The sequence below is a fragment of the Bubalus kerabau genome, chromosome 3 (assembly GCF_029407905.1).
Source record: "Bubalus kerabau isolate K-KA32 ecotype Philippines breed swamp buffalo chromosome 3, PCC_UOA_SB_1v2, whole genome shotgun sequence".
In the NCBI taxonomy this organism is placed as follows: domain Eukaryota; kingdom Metazoa; phylum Chordata; class Mammalia; order Artiodactyla; family Bovidae; genus Bubalus; species Bubalus kerabau.
Genome location: NC_073626.1, coordinates 22,367,356 through 22,385,668, shown reverse-complemented (window position 1 = coordinate 22,385,668; position 18,313 = coordinate 22,367,356). Strand labels below are relative to the sequence as shown.

The 18,313-nt window shown below is 43.2% G+C and overlaps 6 non-coding genes across 6 annotated transcripts; 3 read left to right on the top strand and 3 right to left on the bottom strand.

The window, feature by feature from the left end:
- Positions 1 to 4,692: 4,692 nt before the first annotated feature.
- Positions 4,693 to 4,765, top strand: TRNAM-CAU (transfer RNA methionine (anticodon CAU)). Its single transcript has one exon. It is a non-coding gene; the product is annotated as a tRNA-Met (tRNA).
- Positions 4,766 to 7,693: 2,928 nt separating this feature from the next.
- TRNAK-UUU (transfer RNA lysine (anticodon UUU)) lies at positions 7,694 to 7,766 on the bottom strand. The gene has a single exon. It is a non-coding gene; the product is annotated as a tRNA-Lys (tRNA).
- Positions 7,767 to 9,945: 2,179 nt separating this feature from the next.
- Positions 9,946 to 10,018, bottom strand: TRNAM-CAU (transfer RNA methionine (anticodon CAU)). Its single transcript has one exon. It is a non-coding gene; the product is annotated as a tRNA-Met (tRNA).
- An 808-nt stretch (positions 10,019 to 10,826) lies between these two features.
- On the top strand, positions 10,827 to 10,908 carry TRNAL-AAG (transfer RNA leucine (anticodon AAG)). The gene has a single exon. It is a non-coding gene; the product is annotated as a tRNA-Leu (tRNA).
- A 4,520-nt stretch (positions 10,909 to 15,428) lies between these two features.
- TRNAQ-CUG (transfer RNA glutamine (anticodon CUG)) lies at positions 15,429 to 15,500 on the top strand. Its single transcript has one exon. It is a non-coding gene; the product is annotated as a tRNA-Gln (tRNA).
- Positions 15,501 to 15,925: 425 nt separating this feature from the next.
- On the bottom strand, positions 15,926 to 16,036 carry TRNAL-CAA (transfer RNA leucine (anticodon CAA)). Its single transcript has 2 exons — positions 15,999 to 16,036; positions 15,926 to 15,971 (listed from the first exon to the last, which is right to left on the bottom strand). It is a non-coding gene; the product is annotated as a tRNA-Leu (tRNA).
- Between the last annotated feature and the right edge of the window lie 2,277 nt (positions 16,037 to 18,313).

Here is an 18,313-nt window from a genome sequence, read left to right as displayed (position 1 = left end):
CATCTGAAGTGGAGGGCAGTCTTGTGGAACCCAGCCTCTAATTGGTAAAATCTGACATTATCTCTGGGTAGATAGTGTTAGAACTGAGTTGAATTGTAGGATACCCAGCTGGTATAAAGAACTGCTTGGTGATGTGGTGGAAAATCACACATGTTGGAATTATGTCAGATCCATAGGGCATGGAAAGATTCTTTCCATGAAGCATCAACAGGTACAAAGCTGATGATGAAATGATGAAAGTTGCTCAGTCGTGTCCAACTCTTTGTGACCGCATGGACTATACAGGTCAGTGTTCTGGCCTGGAAAATTCCATGGACTGTATAGTCCATGGGCTCGCAAAGAGTCAGACAGGTACAAAGCTGAAAAGGTGTCAAAATCCCTAGTTCCAAGTTCAAGTAGACCTGAGCAGAGCATCAACAATGTACAGGCCAGAGAATAAGATTAAGATGATGTTGCAGATGAAAAAAGTATTAGCTTGTGTGGTAGTTAGTCTCCCAAAACCGACCCCAATGTTGCAGGTCTCTCAGTAATCACACCTTTGTATAGCACATTTTCACAATGAATCTTGGCTGACCTAGTAGAATTTCATTGAAATGATGTTTTGCCCATTCCAGGCCCATCTGAGTCATAAGAACCCCAGCAGCTTCTGATGAGGTTTCTTGAAATGTTCAACCTGAGAAGCTCCCTTTCAGAACCCAGCCACATGGAAAGGCCACAGTCAGGCACTCTGGGCAACAGTCTCAACAAAACTCCTAGCAGATCACAAACACCAAATGCCAACACCTGTCACATGAGCTGTCCATCTTGAACAACTCAGCCCAATCAAGTCTTCAGAGGATCGAAGTTCCTGCTGACATCTCATGGAGCAGAGTTGCCCAGATGAGCCCAGTCAACCAACAGAATCAAGAGAGATAATAAAGTGGTTTTCTACTGCTATCACAGCAAATGTAGTGGCTTGAAACAACACAAATTTATTATCTTAGAATTTTGCAGGTCAGAAGTGATACATTTGGGGACTTCGCTGGTGGTCCAGTGGTTAAGACTCTGAGCTCCCAATGAAGGGAGACTGGATTCAACACCTGGTTGGGGAACTAAGATCCCACATGCTGTGTGTCCAATAATAAAATTAAACAATTAAAAAAGAAGAAGAAGTGAGGGCAGGGTATTGGCAGCCTGCATTCCCTTCTGGAGACTTAAAGGGAGAATCTGTTTCCTGCTTCACAGAGTTGTTTTTTGCAGTGGTAGGACTACAAAAGAAGTCTCTTTTGTCTGCTGGCTGTAAGCTAATGGACACTTCCAGCTTCTAAAGGCTGCTACATTCCTTGGCTCTTCAAAGCCATGAATGATGGGTCGGAGTCCTTCTCAAAATCATATCTCTTTACCTAGTCTTTTCCCCCACCCCACTTCTAAGGACTCGTGATTAGGATCATCTTCCTGTCTCATGGTCCTTAATCACATCTGAAAAGTACCTCTTACCATGGAAGGTAACATTCACAGGTTCCAGGGATTAGAGAATGTTTTTAGAATGGCCGCTATTCTGCATACCACAAGCCACTGTGTTTTGGAATTCTTTGTTACATATTAGTAGATAATGAGGACACAGTGGGAGCCTTATCTTCAATGCCACACACTTGAACTTTACCTCAAAGTTCCTTCTCTATTTCCTCCTCTTCCCAGTCTCTAAATTATGGAGTTCTCTAAAGTCCCTACCTGACCCCTCATGTATTCCGGGCATTTATCTTCTCCCTTCATGAGCTCACCTGATCACCTGACTTTAAACGCCACCTACACCCTGATGATTCCCAAACTTTAATTTTCAACCCCGCCTCTCCATTAAGCAGATCCATTTACATGACTGACATTTCCACTGAATGTTCAAAAGGTATCACAAACTTGGTATGTTCAAAGGTCTCTTGATTTCCTACCCATCCCCAAACCTGCTACTTCTCCAGTTCTCTTAATCTTGATAAATAATCATAGCAGTAATTAAAATGTGTGAAATAAAACTTAGATTCCAAATTAGTTATATTGTACTTTTAGCAAATAAGAAAATTCTGTTTTTCTTGCTATTTGGCTGCCCCTTTCTGGTATTATTATTATTATTTCATTCTTAAGTAGTCATATTTCCCAGAAAATGAATCATTTTTTCAGTGTATGAGTTTTTGTCATGATCAACATAACATCAAACAATACTGGAGAAAGAGCATATACATTTCTGATTTACTATAGTACTTTTTCTTATTCCCATCCTTAAAGCATTTCCAAATTAGAGAAGTACATTCTTCTTATCTCATTCTTTGAAAATAAAGATTTTACAGCAGGCCAAACCTCAACGTATTTTCTATGGCCAGCAACAATGACAGCCACGTTGGAGGCCCAAAAAGTTTATCTCATTACATTTGTATGAGGTTAAAAGTCTCAGTAAGTGCTTCTGCACATTTTGAAGAAAATAAAACTGACTATAAACTTCAATAAACTATGAAAACCTCAACATCATGAGTAAACAAGCCACAATCTTTTAAAGCAATGCTATATGCACACGGAGTGCAGGACATTTAGCAGATAAGACCTTTTCATATTCTTTGGTAAGGCTAAATAGAATTTGCCAAAATTCACATTTGCACCTCTGCAAATTGTGCAGATAGGAGAAGGAAATGGCAACCCACTCCAGCGTTCTTGCCTGGAGAATCCCAGGGGCCGGGGAGCCTGGTGGGCTGCCGTCTATGGGGTCGCACAGAGTCGGACACTACTGAAGCCACTTAGCAGCAGCAGCCGCAGATGAACAAGGCCTATTTTGTAGTTAAGCAAGATATCAACAATCATTTAAGTATGTAGCGGTTTTGTTAAGTCTACATACAAGTCAAGAATACGATTTTCGACACTATGTTTCAAGCGAAAGTCGTAGGAGCTAGGGAAACATTTTTTGGTTGCCGTATTTTGACACATCACTTGAAGTTGTTATATTGTAGACAGCAAGCTCATCAGACAGAATCAACTCCAGGTTGCAAGAGACCAATACATGGTATCGAAATTTACCTTTTTGTTTGCCTCCCGGTTGCAACCTCTGAATTAGGACTTTTCAAGTGTTATACCCAACTCTATTTTTCAATGAGCACTGGTGTCATTTGGAGACTAAAAAAAAACTGATTGGAAAGTTCTCTCCCGTCTAAACCCAGATTTGGGAGATTCGGTCTACCCATGTACTTTCACACCTCCTTTTTCACCATGCCCAAATCCAAATCCTTTTCTACATACTGTGCAGTTGCTTCTGTAATTTACCTCCCTAATCCAGTTGTATGTGTTCTTCAATCCGTCATTTAGACTTTTTCAGTGATCTGGGTCATGCTGGAATTTCCACGGGAGTTCGTTTGTTCCCACTTTCATTATCTAGACTCTTAGAAAATATGGTCATAATATCCGCAATGTTAAACATAAAGCTAACACTATTTGGACAAAAAGCACAACAGTTAATCTACAGACACAGCCAAACTGTTGACGCCCACGACTACGGATCACTTATTTCGCACATTTAAGCCGCAGCACTCAGAGGGATGCAACAATGGACCGCCCATTGTTGCGAACCAGAAATTACCATTGCCCTTATCAGCTGCCAGGGGGAAACAGCGACTGCAACTACAGAAGCTGAAAAAGATGTGCCGCATCCATCTAGGTAAATCAGTGTTCCTTTCAGCCTTCCGGGGTGGAGAACCCCGGGGCTATAAAGTTGTAATAGGATTTTTTGTACTTTCCCCAACCGTCCGTAGCCCAAACGAAATGGCCATTCTCTGAATGGCCCGAAAACACTGACTTTTCTCAACTAGAGAAGAGGTTTCCTGCAGGTGGGGCTTTCCCGAGACTTTTCCTGCAAACCAAGTGAAAGTGTTAGTCGTCGGTGGTGTCCATCTCTGTGCGACTCCATGGACTGTAGCCCGTCAGACTTCTGTCCCCAGGCAAGAATACTCGAGTGGGTTGCCATTTCCTTCTCCAAGACAGCAGGCAAACCAGGCTTTTCACCTATTCTTGTTTCTGTAACTACAACTCTTATACCAGCAGATTTCCACGAGTTCGCAGCAAGGACACCTTACTCTTTGAACCATCAAGTGCCACATAGTCCGGGAACCCCATTTGGACTTCCTCTGGAAGGAGCGGTGGTTGAGGAAGATTGTAGTCCGTTGAAAAACTGATGGGACTGGGGGAGGTGTTTAAAAAGGAGGACAAACCTCTTTCTGGGAAATTTGCCTGCGAAGGAGCAAACGATATAGAGCGACGGCTTGAGACCAAGGCGCCGAGTCAAAGGAAATGTTGAAGACAGTAAACACTTAAAAGTGTTCAAAATACTGATGCAGAAGAATCGAGTATTGAAGGAAAGAGGAATCATGAGAGAGGAAGTGGGCAGTTTTCCTCTTCTCTAGAGACCACAGAGATGGACGCCGGTGTAGTTTTAGTGCAGGTTTCTGGGCAAGACGTTAAGGAAATTTTCCTTCGGTTGTGAGAAGTGGAGGTCATCAATTCAGAACGAGCGAGATCAATAGCGACAATCCTCATCTGACGCAGGTTGTAGAAGCTGTTGCACTTGTGCAGAACAGCTTTTCATTTCCAAATTTTAAAGCCAGGGAAATATACAGCAAGACCAAAATTTAAGCAAAGTAAAATCCAGTGCTAAAGATATTTAATGAGGGAGTGTCCCCATCTGCCTCCTTAGCGCAGTAGGCAGCGCGTCAGTCTCATAATCTGAAGGTCCTGAGTTCGAACCTCAGAGGGGGCAGCTAACTTTTGCCCTTAGGCGTCAAAAAGTTATAGCCTCTCGTCAAAGTCTGCTTACTGGCCATTGAGTTGAAAGTGCCCTCGAAGAGGTTAAGATTTAACTTTATCTTCCTCCCAATTGGTAAGTACAAAAATATGCAGACATGTGCCTCTTTATGTGTAGTGACTTGTTTTCTTCATTTCTTTCCAATGGACAACCTCTTATCCAAATTCCTCTGATTACTATTTCTTCTTGGAGCAGTATCCTATTGGTGCACTCTAATTTATTGAAAAAAATAATGTACAGATATATTAAAATCTGATATTCAGTTTTCTCAGTAAGCTTTTTGTTTCCTCTTCAAATATGCATGCCGTCTCCTTGCCCTGGCCTCCCTATCTAATCTGGTTCTAACTGGTTTCCCACCTGTACTACAGTAAATTGTTGTTGTTCTTTAGTAGATAAATCATGTCTGACTCTTTTGTGACCTCATGGCCTGTACCCTGCCAGGCTCTGTCCATGGAATTTCCCAGGCAAGAATACTGGACTGGGTTACCATTTCCTTATCCAGGAGATCTCCCTGACCCAGGAATCCAACCTGCCTCTCCTACAATGGCAGGCGGATTCATTACCACTGAGCCACCAGGGAAGCCCACGGTATAGTGGTCCACAAAAACATCCGCACCCAAAACCTCAGAAAAGGACCTTATTGGAATTAGTCTTTGCAGTTGTTTTGGGCTTGCCTGATGTAATCGGGCTTGCCAAGTGGCTCTAGTGGTAGAGAACCCGCCTGTCAACACCATAGACCTAAGAAAGGAGGGTTGGATCCCTGGATCGGGAAGATTCCCTGGAGGAGAGCAGAGCAACCCACTCCAGTAATCTTGCCTGGAGAGAACATAGAGAAGCCTGGCGGGCTACAATCCATAGGGTCGCACAGAGTTGGACACGACTGAAGCAACTTAGCACACATGTATGCATATGTAATTAGTTAAACTAACATGAGGGCATACTGGATTGGGGGTGGGGGGAGTACCTTAAATTCAGTGGCTGGTGTCCTTATAAGAAAGTGTGTTTCATCCACTCTTGTATTTCCAATGCCTAGCACAGTATCTGACAAACAATAAAAGTGAAAGTGGCTCAGTCGTGTTCAACTCTTTGCAACCCCATGGACTGTATAGTCCATGGAATTCTCTAGGCCAGAACACTGGAGTGGGTAGCCTTTCCCTTCTGCAATAAAGACTTGTCAAATAAGCCAGTGAATTAATTAGCATATTAAATGTTGCTGTTTTTGTTTTGTGTGTGTGTTTGCCATATTCCCTGTAAGAAAGGTTTTTTCTATCAAAGGAGAAGTTATAAAAAATAAAGAAGTGATTCATTCTTAGAATAGTTGAACAGAAAGGTATATAGCCATCTTGTGAATAAGATTCCTAAAATGGAGGCTCGTTGCCAATCCTGTTCTTTGCACTTCTTGATTCTCTTTCCTCATAAGAACATTTTGGCGGGCTAATTTTGCCGGGTTTATCCTGGACATGCGCAAAGAACTAAAAAATGGGGAAAGTAGTTAATATAAACCCTCCAATCAGGAACTTAACAAGTGCTACTCGTGGCCCTCATGGAGACCAGTCGTCCAATAAAAACTTAGGTGACCTCCAGGAAAGATTTTAACTCTGGTCCTCAACCTATGAGGAGCAAAAGGAGGGAAACTGCGTCTTTGGGACAAAAACCGAGTGAACTCTGTGTTTGCCTCCAGACCTTAGTCTATAGGACTCCCTTCTGCAAAAGTAAACTGCCTTGCCGAGCCATTTTCGATTTTGTGTCTTATTCCTGAGACCCCTAGAGCATTTCCAACATTCCCTATCACTGTATTCAGTTCAGTTCAGTCGCTCAGTCGTGTCCGACTCTTTGCGACTCCAGGCAATCAACACAACAAATTTGGATTTTTGCAATAATCCCCGCAAGGAGCCCTACCTACTGAAATTCGTCCTACAGTTATACTTCTCTGGCTTAGTCTGTGCTGGAAAAAGAGAGCACAATACTTAGGCTTCTCCTGCTAACTATCCAGACCTCAGACAGTCTATATTTCAGTGTAGTTCTCTTAGTTCATTCTGGTGCAGAATGGAAGAGGTGTATACTGGGGAACATTTTAACCACGTCCTCTTGAGCCTCAGTCTCTGATTCCAGGAGCCTACATCTGCTACAGTTTAAGCAATGCACTTACGGATTGCAGAGAGGCCAAAGGTTTGGATTGTCTGGCTGTTAGGCAGTTCCTTAGAGAATCTTGATTCTTACTGGAGCCACGACTATTCTGAATCTGTTCCTCTCCTTTATAGAATTAGAAGCTATTTTTTAATTCACTCAGATTTCTTCAGACTTGCAGGACTGATCACAATAGCCAAATATTAGAGAAATTCCAAGCCAGAATATGAACATATAGCCATATTGATGTTTGATTAGCATATTCTTTCTCATGTAAAATAAACTCTATAGTGGAAAGCAACCAATATTAGAAGATTGCTCTATGCACCTGTAATCAGAGTAATGGAAGTATAAAATATTAATGACTAGGATATCAGGCAAGGATGGTCCAGTGCACTCACCACCGAAATAGTCAAGCCAAGCCCCTCAAAACAATAGAATTCCGATCCTATTATGATGTTTTTCTAAATACAGCCACATTATCAGGTAGATATTCTTTTTACCCTTACGGAGCTTTGCAGTCCAGAAATGCCTTCTCAGCCATCCATTATCAACCAACTCACTTTTAGGAAATTCTTTTGTTCTGGTACAAGGCCATGTACCCTAAGATTCATTCTTAAACGTTAGCTGCGACCGTTCTGATGTAGAGATCCCATATATTCAGCTCAGCGTTTGCTTGAGAGTCACTTACACTTTTCCTCTGCGGAAATACTCGCGGAGGCGGAGTCAGAGCTGGATACCAAAAGCCTAGGAAAGCGCCCGAACAGGGACTTGAACCCTGGACCCTCAGATTAAAAGTCTGATGCTCTACCGACTGAGCTATCCGGGCTCCCTTACTGGTAGCTTGTTTCCTAAATATCCTAACGTGAAAAAAAGTAAAGTACACGGACTTTAAAGTACAAAGTTTAATTTTGTCCATATTCCTTTATCTTTATTCCTAAATCTATTTTTGCAGCCTTAAATAGGGCTCACAACTACTTCTGCCCCCAGGTCATGAGAAAAAAATAATTCTCATACCTGAGTGATAGTAACCAACTTCTTCTAAATGTTGTATATAACTAGAGATGTCACCTGGTCCATCTTGTCCTTCATCTTCGAAATTTGAGCTCCAAGTCTCCCCCTAGCCCTTAAGAATGCCTAGCACAAAAAAAGCCTTCAATAAGTAGGCTTTAAGAACTTATTTTGAGCAAGCAGCTCAGCTTTGCCCTCGGCTTATAGAGTGGAAGGCCACCACCTCTGCCCTAGTGGAGTTTTTACTCTTTAGAAGGGAGTCAGCCTTTTAAATGACGAATTACATAATAAATGTTTGGTTACTGTGATAAATGTGCTTAAGAAAAAGTACAGGTTACTGAGATGTGTAGAGAAACAAACATATAATCTCATGACCTGAGTTTCCAAATTGAATGAAGTAATACAAGTAAACTCTTGGAATAGTGTCTGGGATTTGCTAATGGTTCGGTGAAAGGTAAGTGTTATCATCATTATTCTTTTTATTGTAAACTACATGAATTAGAACATCATATTTAATCATTTGGTCGTGCTACCTTAGGCAAATTACTTAATCTCTCATCCACTTTCCTCCCTCAAATCCTGCAACAGAAATTTCTTCCTCAAAGATTGCATTTAACATGATGATAGGAGATACATTTCCAATTATGTATTTATTCATGCCACTATTCAAAATAGATTTGAGGTGGTCTACACAACTTCACTGTAATAAGATAAAAAGAAAAACATTACTAGACTTGAGTTAGGATAAAGGATAGAGGTAGAAAATTAAAAGTCTGCACAGTAAAGTACACCCCCTCTCCAGATCTCCAAGACAGTGGATTATAAGGGGAGGTGACCTCTTCCAGGGCTCAGAGAAGAATTTTCCCAGAAGACAATGTTTAAACTGAGAGTCAAAGGCTTTGTACTGTAAAGTTGATAGTAATAAACTAGACAAAAATGTGGCTCCCACATTCCAGGAAGTGCAAAGAGCAGAACACTTTGAGAACTTAATGAAGGCCTGTTGTACTTATGAGCAGATCTCTTCTTGGGACAGTATTGATAAAAGTGGGGGCAAGTTGAACAGAAAGACAGAGACAAAACAGAGACTGACAGGCTCAGAGGTTATGGCTAGGAATGCATCATCCAGACTTCATTCTTGCAGCAATATAAAGTCATTGGGGATTTTAAGCAGGGAAGAACAACATGGTCAGAGATAATTTCAAATAGAGCATACTGGTTTCACATAAAGAATGTGGCAGCATGGGACAAGAGATGATAGACTTGGCCTACTGACTGACTATGTGGCAGTGCTGGGGAATGGCAGTACTGGGAACACTTGGGCCCAGACTCTTCCTTGGGACCTAGAGAGGAAGAAGTGTCAAAATCATTTCTCTCTGTAACTCATTGCCCTAATAAGCACTTTACTGGGAGAGGCAGAAATGAAAGAGAATAGGAAAGGGCACTTTGAATCTTTTGCAAATTCTCTGGAAAGCATAAAGTGTTTGCTCTGCTTTTGATCTGCCTTGTGGATACCTGAGGGTTCTGCCACCAGCAGCAGCAGGCAAGCTCTGAGTGATCAGAATATTGGAAGGAAGTGACCTTCTCCACAATTGTCAACGTGAGATAACTGCATATGTGCTGAAGGATTCAAAAAACTTGTTCAGCTGATTGCATTCAGATCGGATCTCCTGAGGTTGCTGTTAAAAATCCAGATTTGTCTTGTCTGCCCTGTCCCACTCAAACATAGCAAATAAACTGCATGAGATCAGGAGCATCTTCTGTTGTATACAGTGTGGTATCCTTCAACCCATATGTTATCAGTCAAGGTCTACAACTGGAACAAGAATTTTGGGGTAATCCTACTGAAAATTACTATTTTGTGTCTGAATATTACACGGTTCTGTAAAAGAACAATTACCCGTTCGGTTTCATCAAAGCAAATTTCCTCGGTTTTGTGTTTATTTTTTTAAGACCTACAGAAGGAGAAGAAAACAAAACAGAAAAGTAAAACTACACGCTGCCCCCTCTGAGGTTCGAACTCAGGACCTTCAGATTATGAGACTGACGCGCTGCCTACTGCGCTAAGGAGGCAACTGTACCACCCCCTTCAACAAAAGGTCTACCAACTTTATTGCAAGAAAAAAATTCTCGGAATCACAATGCCTCAAAAGAAGATGGAACTATGGTTTAATTCGCGTCTAAAATATCCAAAGTCTGGAAGGCAGAGCCACTCAGCCCAGCTCGTTTCCCCTGAAAACTGTCCTGCGAAGACTTAGGGGCGGTGAGGGCAACTGAATCTGGACTTTGCAGAAGTTCTGTTTGCTATAACCAGGACCTGTGGAGATGCGCTACCTTCTGAAAAGCAAACAGGACTTCAATAGCAAGGACTGCACTCTCTGCCTCCCTCATGAGGTTCCGTGGAGGAGTTTGGTCTCTTGAGATGATGAAGGAGGGCGGGAAAGGCGGGACCCTCGTGATTCTTTCCTCTTTTTTTGTCAGCCTTTCTCCAGGCTCAAACAAAACTCCCGGACTTGCTCACTCCTGTAGTCCGAGGGCTTACTCCGGAATCCAAGTGGATCTGGAGCCCACAGCATTCACTGGAACTCTCAGTCTGCGTGACTCTTTTTTCCTATATTGGTGACAGATGGGGCAGGTGCCTCTTCCCGCGCCACCTGCGGCGTCACCATTCAAGATGAACCTGGGAGCCATGAGAAAGTAAAGTGTCAGGGGTCAGGGGGTTCTCGGGCTGTGGTGGGAGTGGGGAGGGGAACGCTGGAGGAAGGGCCCCGGGGACAGTGCAGAGTGGCGAGGGCGTTGCGGGGCGAGAGAGAGGAAAAGGACCTGAAATAGGTAGCAATTTGGGTCAGATGATACGCACATAAAAGCAGGGTTCATAGGAGGTAGCGTGGCCGAGCGGTCTAAGGCGCTGGATTAAGGCTCCAGTCTCTTCGGGGGCGTGGGTTCGAATCCCACCGCTGCCAGAGTCCTTTTGCACCTCAAGCTTGTCTAGGCATTCCAAGTCCAACTCACACAACAATTCTCACAGGCTCCAACGTCAGGTAGGTTCCTCTCCTCCTACAACATCTGTTTTCCTAGAGACCAGAGACAGATGACAGCTATAGGCACTGCCCCCGAAACAGTGTCCACCTCATGATAAACCTTCAACTGATTATTCCAATGAACAAAAAGTTACTGAGCATCTACTGTGCATGGTATTTACTCCCTCGTATTTTCATCACCCAGCAGTATAGAACACATAACAGACTCTCTTTAATTCATTCTTTTGTGTAAAAAAAGAAAAAATCAGATCCTACTGTGTACCACCTCCTAAGTACTTACTTAGGCCCCGTAAATGCAGTAGTAGTTATTATGGATGCATTATTCCATATATGGTGGACTGATGAACGGCGGTCAGTCCCCCTGAATCCATTTGCAACTGGAGACAGATCCTGCCCAGCCGCAGTTCTCAGCATCACTGCAGCCTTCTCATTTCACATTTTAAATCCTATTTATGCTGATCTGAGATGTGGGGGTTCTTCTTACACTCCGCTGCCCTTCACCTCACACTAAATCGAGGCGCTTTCCCCACTCAGCAGGTGTCTCTGCGTCTTCTGTTGGGCGCCCTCGGTCTCTGCTCCAAGCAATTCCCCCTGCCCTCAAAGTTTCTTACCCTTCAGCTTGGTAGTTGCTGTCTCCTGGAAGCCTCCCTTGATCTCTCTCCAGAATTACAATTAGGCACTGAGCACCTGGATGGGAACAAGGAAGAAAGTCCCTGCCCTGGTGCCTAGGAGAGAAGACAAGCAATAGAGGCATAATGGCCACTGCTGCTGCTGCTGCTAAGTCGCTTCAGTCGTGTCCGACTCTGTGCGACCCCATAGACGGCAGCCCACCAGGCTGCCCCGTCCCTGGGATTCTCCAGGTAAAAACACTGGAGTGGGTTGCCATTTCCTTCTCCAATGCAGGAAAGTGGAAAGTGAAAGTGAAGTCGCTCAGTCGTGTCCGACTCCTAGCGACCCCATGGACTGCAGCCTACCAGGCTCCTCCATCCATGGGATTTTCCAGGCTAGAGTACTGGAGTAGGGTGCCATTGCCTTCTCCGATAATGGCCACAAGAATGCACAATTTCCACTGGTAAAGAATCCAACAACGAAACTATGAATGACATTGTAATATATAGTTACCAAGACAAAGAACATTACCTCAAGACAATGTATAGAAGGACATACTTCAAATTGTTTCCAGTGGTAACAGTGTTAGAGGACAGGGAGATTATAAACTGTACTTTAGACACTTGTTTGAGTTGTTAGATTGAGTGGATATTTATTTTATAAGTCCAATAGGTGAATTCACAAGTCTGTAACTTAAAAATTTTTTAAAGCCCAATCTGATAAATAAGGCAAAGAAGAAATGGAACAAGCTGGGGAGCTTGTAGCAGGCCTCAGCTCAGCCATCCCTTCCTCTGGCAGGTTTTCCTCATTGCTACCTGACACTAATGGCGTATTCCTATTGTTTTGCATTGGTCATGCTCTGTTATCACTCTAGCCATCACTTATTTTAGTATTTACCATAACTTTTGGAATTGGAAAATTTTGTGTAATTGCTTTTCTCTATGCATCATAAGCTTTGTCAGGTATAGAACCATATGTCTCACTTCTCCACATCATGAAAACTAAACATATTTCTGGTAAGTAGTAATGAATAAATAAATACATGAAAGAATATCTTCCTCATTTGTGAAGTGAGTAAGGTATATAGAGCTGTGGCGCCAGGAAGACCTTGAGATCTTCAGTTTGAGGTAGGGTCATGTGTTCTAAAGCCCCATTTCTACAGGACACTCCAGCTGAACTTGGTTCTTGACCACTGATTTAGCCACACTGACTTGCTCTTTTTGGATTCAGCTCTGCTACCAGGTAAGTGTAAACCATTCTTGCTCAGATTATGAGGGAACAGATTGTTTCTGGATTGTTGGACCCAGTCCTTTCTTCCCCTAGACATTCCCCTCAGTGGTTTTTGTTGACATTCACCTTGCGATATGAGGTTCACATTCACCTTGTGAACCAACCATGGATGATTCCAAGGGAAAAGAGCAATCTTCTGAACTCCAAACTCATGAATAAATAAACCAACCCATGGCCAGATCGGAGAAGGTGATGGCACCCCACTCCAGTAATTTTGCCTGGAAAATCCCATGGAGGGAGGAGCCTGGTAGGCTGCAGTCCATGGGGGCGCGAAGAGTTGGACACGACTGAGCGACTTCACTTTCACTTTCCACTTTCATGCATTGGAGAAGGAAATGGCAACCCACTCCAGTGTTCTTGCCTGGAGAATCCCAGGGATGGGGGAGCCTGGTGGGCTGCCGTCTATGGGGTCGCACAGAGTCGGACATGACTAAAGTGACTTAGCAGCAGCAGCATGGCCAGATGCCCTATCTTCCAGCTCCATAACCACTATCCTTCCCTGAGATAAAAAATGTGCTAAGGTTGAAAAAACATTGATTTATGCCCCCTTTTTGCCTTGTCTAGCCTCAGAGGACAATTTAAAGGATATCGCTGAAGAGTAGGCTTTTGAGGTTCTGGTTTAATTTTAAAACCAACAGATATAATAGAATAGAGAGTTGATGTGCATGGAGGGAAGAACTTAGGAGAACTGTATAGTGACCTGGGCAAAGTCTTTGAATTTCATTGTTGCCCTCTCTACCTCCCCAAAGATATATTCACTTCAATCCATATTTACTGAGCATGTGTTTTGTGACAGGCAACTTGCTCGGTTGTAAATCCAGCAAAAAGATGAATGGCAGAAAAATGATTCAGGAATTCATAAGCAATTCATTCTTAGAAGATTACCAGAGGTCCATGAAGAATGTAGGGTCAGTAATTAATATTTAGACTGACTAAAGTAGTAATTTATACTGAGTATTTTTTCCAGTGATGCTACATATATGATCTCTTTATTATATGTTGTTCTTAACAATTACTAGATAAATAATCATGCTATGTCAATAAAATGAAAATTTAGAGAAATAAATGACCATGCCCAGCACTATGACATCCTCTCTTGGCCATCCACACTCCAGGACACGTTTGTGGGGCCCTATGGCTACAGTCCATGGGATCTTAAAGAGTCGGACACGACTGAGCGACTTCATTTCATTTCATTTCATTTCATGGCTACTGGAATGTCGTACCTGGGAGCTAGAACCTGGAAAGGAACCCTCCACTTGGCAAAAAGCCACAATTATGTCCTTTAGACTTGTCAGATTTAGCCTGTGGCGAGAAGGAAAAAGACACCCCTCCAAAAAAGTCCGACTCTGGGCTATTTATTCACTCCTTCTTTAATTCATGCATGCATTCATTGATTCATCCTTTAATCTATGTGTTCATGCAGCAAGCGGAGAAAGAAATGGCAACCCACTCCAGTATTCTTGCCTTAGAGAATCCTGTGGACGGAGGAGCCTGGTGGGCTGCTGTCCATAGGTTCACACAGAGTCGGACACGGCTGAAGCGACTTAGCATGCATGCATGCATTGGAGAAGGAAACAGCAACCCACTCCAATATTCTTGCCTGGAGAATCCCAGGGACAGAGGAGCCTGGTGGGCTGCCGTCTATAGGGTCACATAGAGTCGGACACGACTGAAGCGATTTAGCAGCAGCAGCAGCAGCAGCATGCAACAAGCCATAGATTAAGTTTCTATTAATACTGTGTACCAGAACCATCAGGTGTCAAAGAGAGGTGAGAACCTGTCCTGTACTTAAGGCATCTCAGAGCGAAAGGACAGATTTTAAAATGGCAAATCCATAATTACACCTAAGCAGGAAGCACCAAGAAACTTTGAGGTTGCTCTGGAGGCATCTGCAGGTATGCTAGAATGAAAAGCGAAGCTGTAGAAAAAATACATATATGTTAATTTTTCTTTTTTCCCTTTTGAAGGGCAAGATGGAAATCCACTTTGCTTTTGCATGTGTCGGAAATAAAGGCAAAATCAAAACCGCCAGAAGTAACCGTTTTCTCAGATAAGGATCCTGCCCTTACCCACACATCAAAGGAAAGAAATATGGGAAGAAGTCTCAGGGAAAACAACCAGGGAAGGTTTACCCTCCCAACAACCTCCCACAACCTCCCACCCTTGTGTTTGGCCTCTCTATCACCCTTCGCCTTAAAAGTGCCAGATTTTCCATCCCTCTTAAAAAAAAAAAAAGCCCCCGTAAATTAAAAAAGAAGAAAAAATCAATTAGGAAGAAGAGCAGAGCTTTAGGTTAAAGTGGCAAGTTTCATTTTAAATTGTTTTTTATACATCTCTGTTGGTAAAAATAAATAATAAAAAGCACAGGGATAGAATAATTTTAAATGAAGTGCAGTCTATAAAAATTTTGGATCACTATGCTGTGTACCTGAAACGAACATTATAAGTCAACTATACCTCAATGGGAAAGGGGAAAAAAAAAAAAAAAAAGAGCACAAAGAGATATCAGATGGACAGTGTAGCAACTCTTCAACAAGAGCGGTTCCATGGTGTAATGGTTAGCACTCTGGACTCTGAATCCAGCGATCCGAGTTCAAATCTCGGTGGAACCTTCCCTGCTTCTTTTCTTTTCACATTCCAATCCCTTAACAGAGTGAACCAAGCTACTTTCAATTTCTGCACTTTTAATTTTTGATACGTTCGGCCAGTGAGAAAGGGCGTGAGACTACGATCCCAAGAGCCCGCGATCTCAGGACAGTCTGTAATCACCGAGTCTGTGTACATGTCTTTCCGTTTCCATCAGGCTCCTTTTTCTGCCAGGACGCCCCTAGGTTAATAAGCGTTCGGTGAAAAGCGCCTTTCATGACAAATCGGAGCACAGAGAAAAACGGGATCCATGATAAGTAGCAACGGAAAAGAAAGGGGTCGGACCTCATTAGGGGTCAGTCGTTAGGGCTGAAAGGCGGGGAAAGTAGAAAGAAGAACGAATGCAATGGCTGAGAAAGTGTTTGTGATAAGGAGAGAGAAAAAAAAAGTCTGTCAGAAGTGGGATTCGAACCCACGCCCCCATTCGGGGACCAGAAACCTCTATCAGAGGAAGCTTGTGTGAGCTTGAGTCTGGCGCCTTAGACCACTCGGCCATCCTGACAGGTTGGCTCTCCTGGGTAAACAAACAAAACCTTCAGATTCGCTGGACCTGCATTCCTCACGAGCTGTTAAATTCTTTTGTAGTTTAAGGTTTCTCCGGAAAAATGGGAATCCTTGTAAATTAACCAAACCTTCTTTCTCAGTAGAGTCAGCAACTCTGAACCTCTGAATCCCGAGTATGGTTTGACGTTTCTTCCCTCGCCTTCCCTCTGTAACCCCAGGATGTTTAAACTCAAAGATCCTAATGACCTGGGACCGATCCCCGACTGGACAGGAGCGAACACCATTTACTCGTTCCCAGAAAGGACGCAGAGTGCGGGCTCTATTCGCGAGAAGGTTCCTGGCAAACCAACCGAACTGGCGGGAATTCAACGAGGAAGTAGTGACGGAGCCCGTGTAGACCTGGGGAGAAAACTGGTGAGTTAGTATAGACCAGAAAGGGGCCAGGTGAGTGGGTTTTACAGACCTTGAGCATGAAGACTGGATGTGGTTGTGAGTTTCAGAAAGCAGTAACCAAAAACAGGAAGTAGTAACCAAAAAGAAAAAAAAAAGTTGATAAAGTGGAATCCATCAAACCTAAAAACTTTGGTTAATAAAGCTCTTTCTCGGCTCCATCTTCTTGGTAGCAGCAGTCAGATCAGATCAAATCAGTCGCTCAGCCGTGTCCGACTCTTTGCGACCCCATGAATCGCAGCACTCCAAACCTCCCTGTCCATCACCAACTCCCGGAGTTCACTCAGACTCACGTCCATCGAGTCAGTGATGCCATCCAGCCATCTCATCCTCTGTCGTCCCCTTCTCCTCCTGCTCCCAATACCTTCCAGCATCAGAGTCTTTTCCAATGAGTCAACTCTTCGCATGAGGTGGCCAAAGTACTGGAGTTTCAGCTTCAGCATCATTCCTTCCAAAGAAATCCCAGGGCTGATCTCCTTCAGAATGGACTGGTTGGATCTCCTTGCAGTCCAAGGGACTCGCAAGAGTCTTCTCCAACACCACAGTTCAAAAGCATCCATTCTTGGGAGCTCAGCCTTCTTCACAGTCCAACTCTCACATCCATACATGACCACAGGAAAAACCATAGCCTTGACTACACGGACCTTTGTTGGCAACGTAATGTCTCTGCTTTTGAATATGCTCTCTAGGTTGGTCATAACTTTCCTTCCAAGGAGTAAGCGTCTTTTAATTTCACGGCTGCAGTCACCATCTGTAGTGATTTTGGAGCCCAGAAAAATAAAGTCTGACACTGTTTTCACTGTTTCCCCATGAAGTGGTGGGACCGGATGCCATCATCTTCATTTTCTGAATGTTGAGCTTTAAGCCAACTTTTTCACTCTCCTCTTTCACTTTCATCAAGAGGCTTTTTAGTTCCTCTTCACTTTCTGCCATAAGGGTGGTGTCATCTGTGTATCTGAGGTTATTGATATTTCTCCCGGCAATCTTAATTCCAGCTTGTGTTTCTTCCAGTCCAGCGTTTCTCATGATGTACTCTGCATAGAAGTTAAATAAACAGGGTGACAACATACAGTCTTGACAAACTCCTTTTCCTATTTGGAACCAGTCTGTTGTTCCATGTCCAGTTCTAACTGTTGCTTCATGACCTGCATACAGATTTCTCAAGAGGCAGATCAGGTGGTCTGGTATTCCCATCTCTTTCAGAATTTTCCACAGTTTATTGTGATCCACACAGTCAAAGGCTTTGGCATAGTCAATAAAGCAGAAATAGATGTTTTTCTGGAACTCTCTTGCTTTTTCCATGATCCAGCGGATGTTGGCAATTTGATCTCTGGTTCCTCTGCCTTTTCTAAAACCAGCTTGAACATCAGGAAGTTCACGGTTCACATATTGCTGAAGCCTGGCTTGGAGAATTTTGAGCATTACTTTACTAGCGTGTGAGATGAGTGCACTTGTGCGGTAGTTTGAGCATTCTTTGGCATTGCCTTTCTTTGGGATTGGAATGAAAACAGACCTTTTCCAGTCCTGTGGCCACTGCTGAGTTTTCCAAATTTGCTGGCATATTGAGTGCAGCACTTTCACAGCATTATCTTTCAGGATTTGGAACAGTTCAACTGGAATTCTATCACCTCCACTAGCTTTGTTCATAGTGATGCTTTCTAAGGCCCACTTGACTTCACATTCCAGGATGTCTGGCTCTAGGTGAGTGATCACACCATTGTGATCATCTGGGTCGTGATGATCTTTTTTGTACAGTTCTTCTGTGTATTCTTGCCATCTCTTCTGAATATCTTCTACTTCTGTTAGGTCCATACCATTTCTGTCC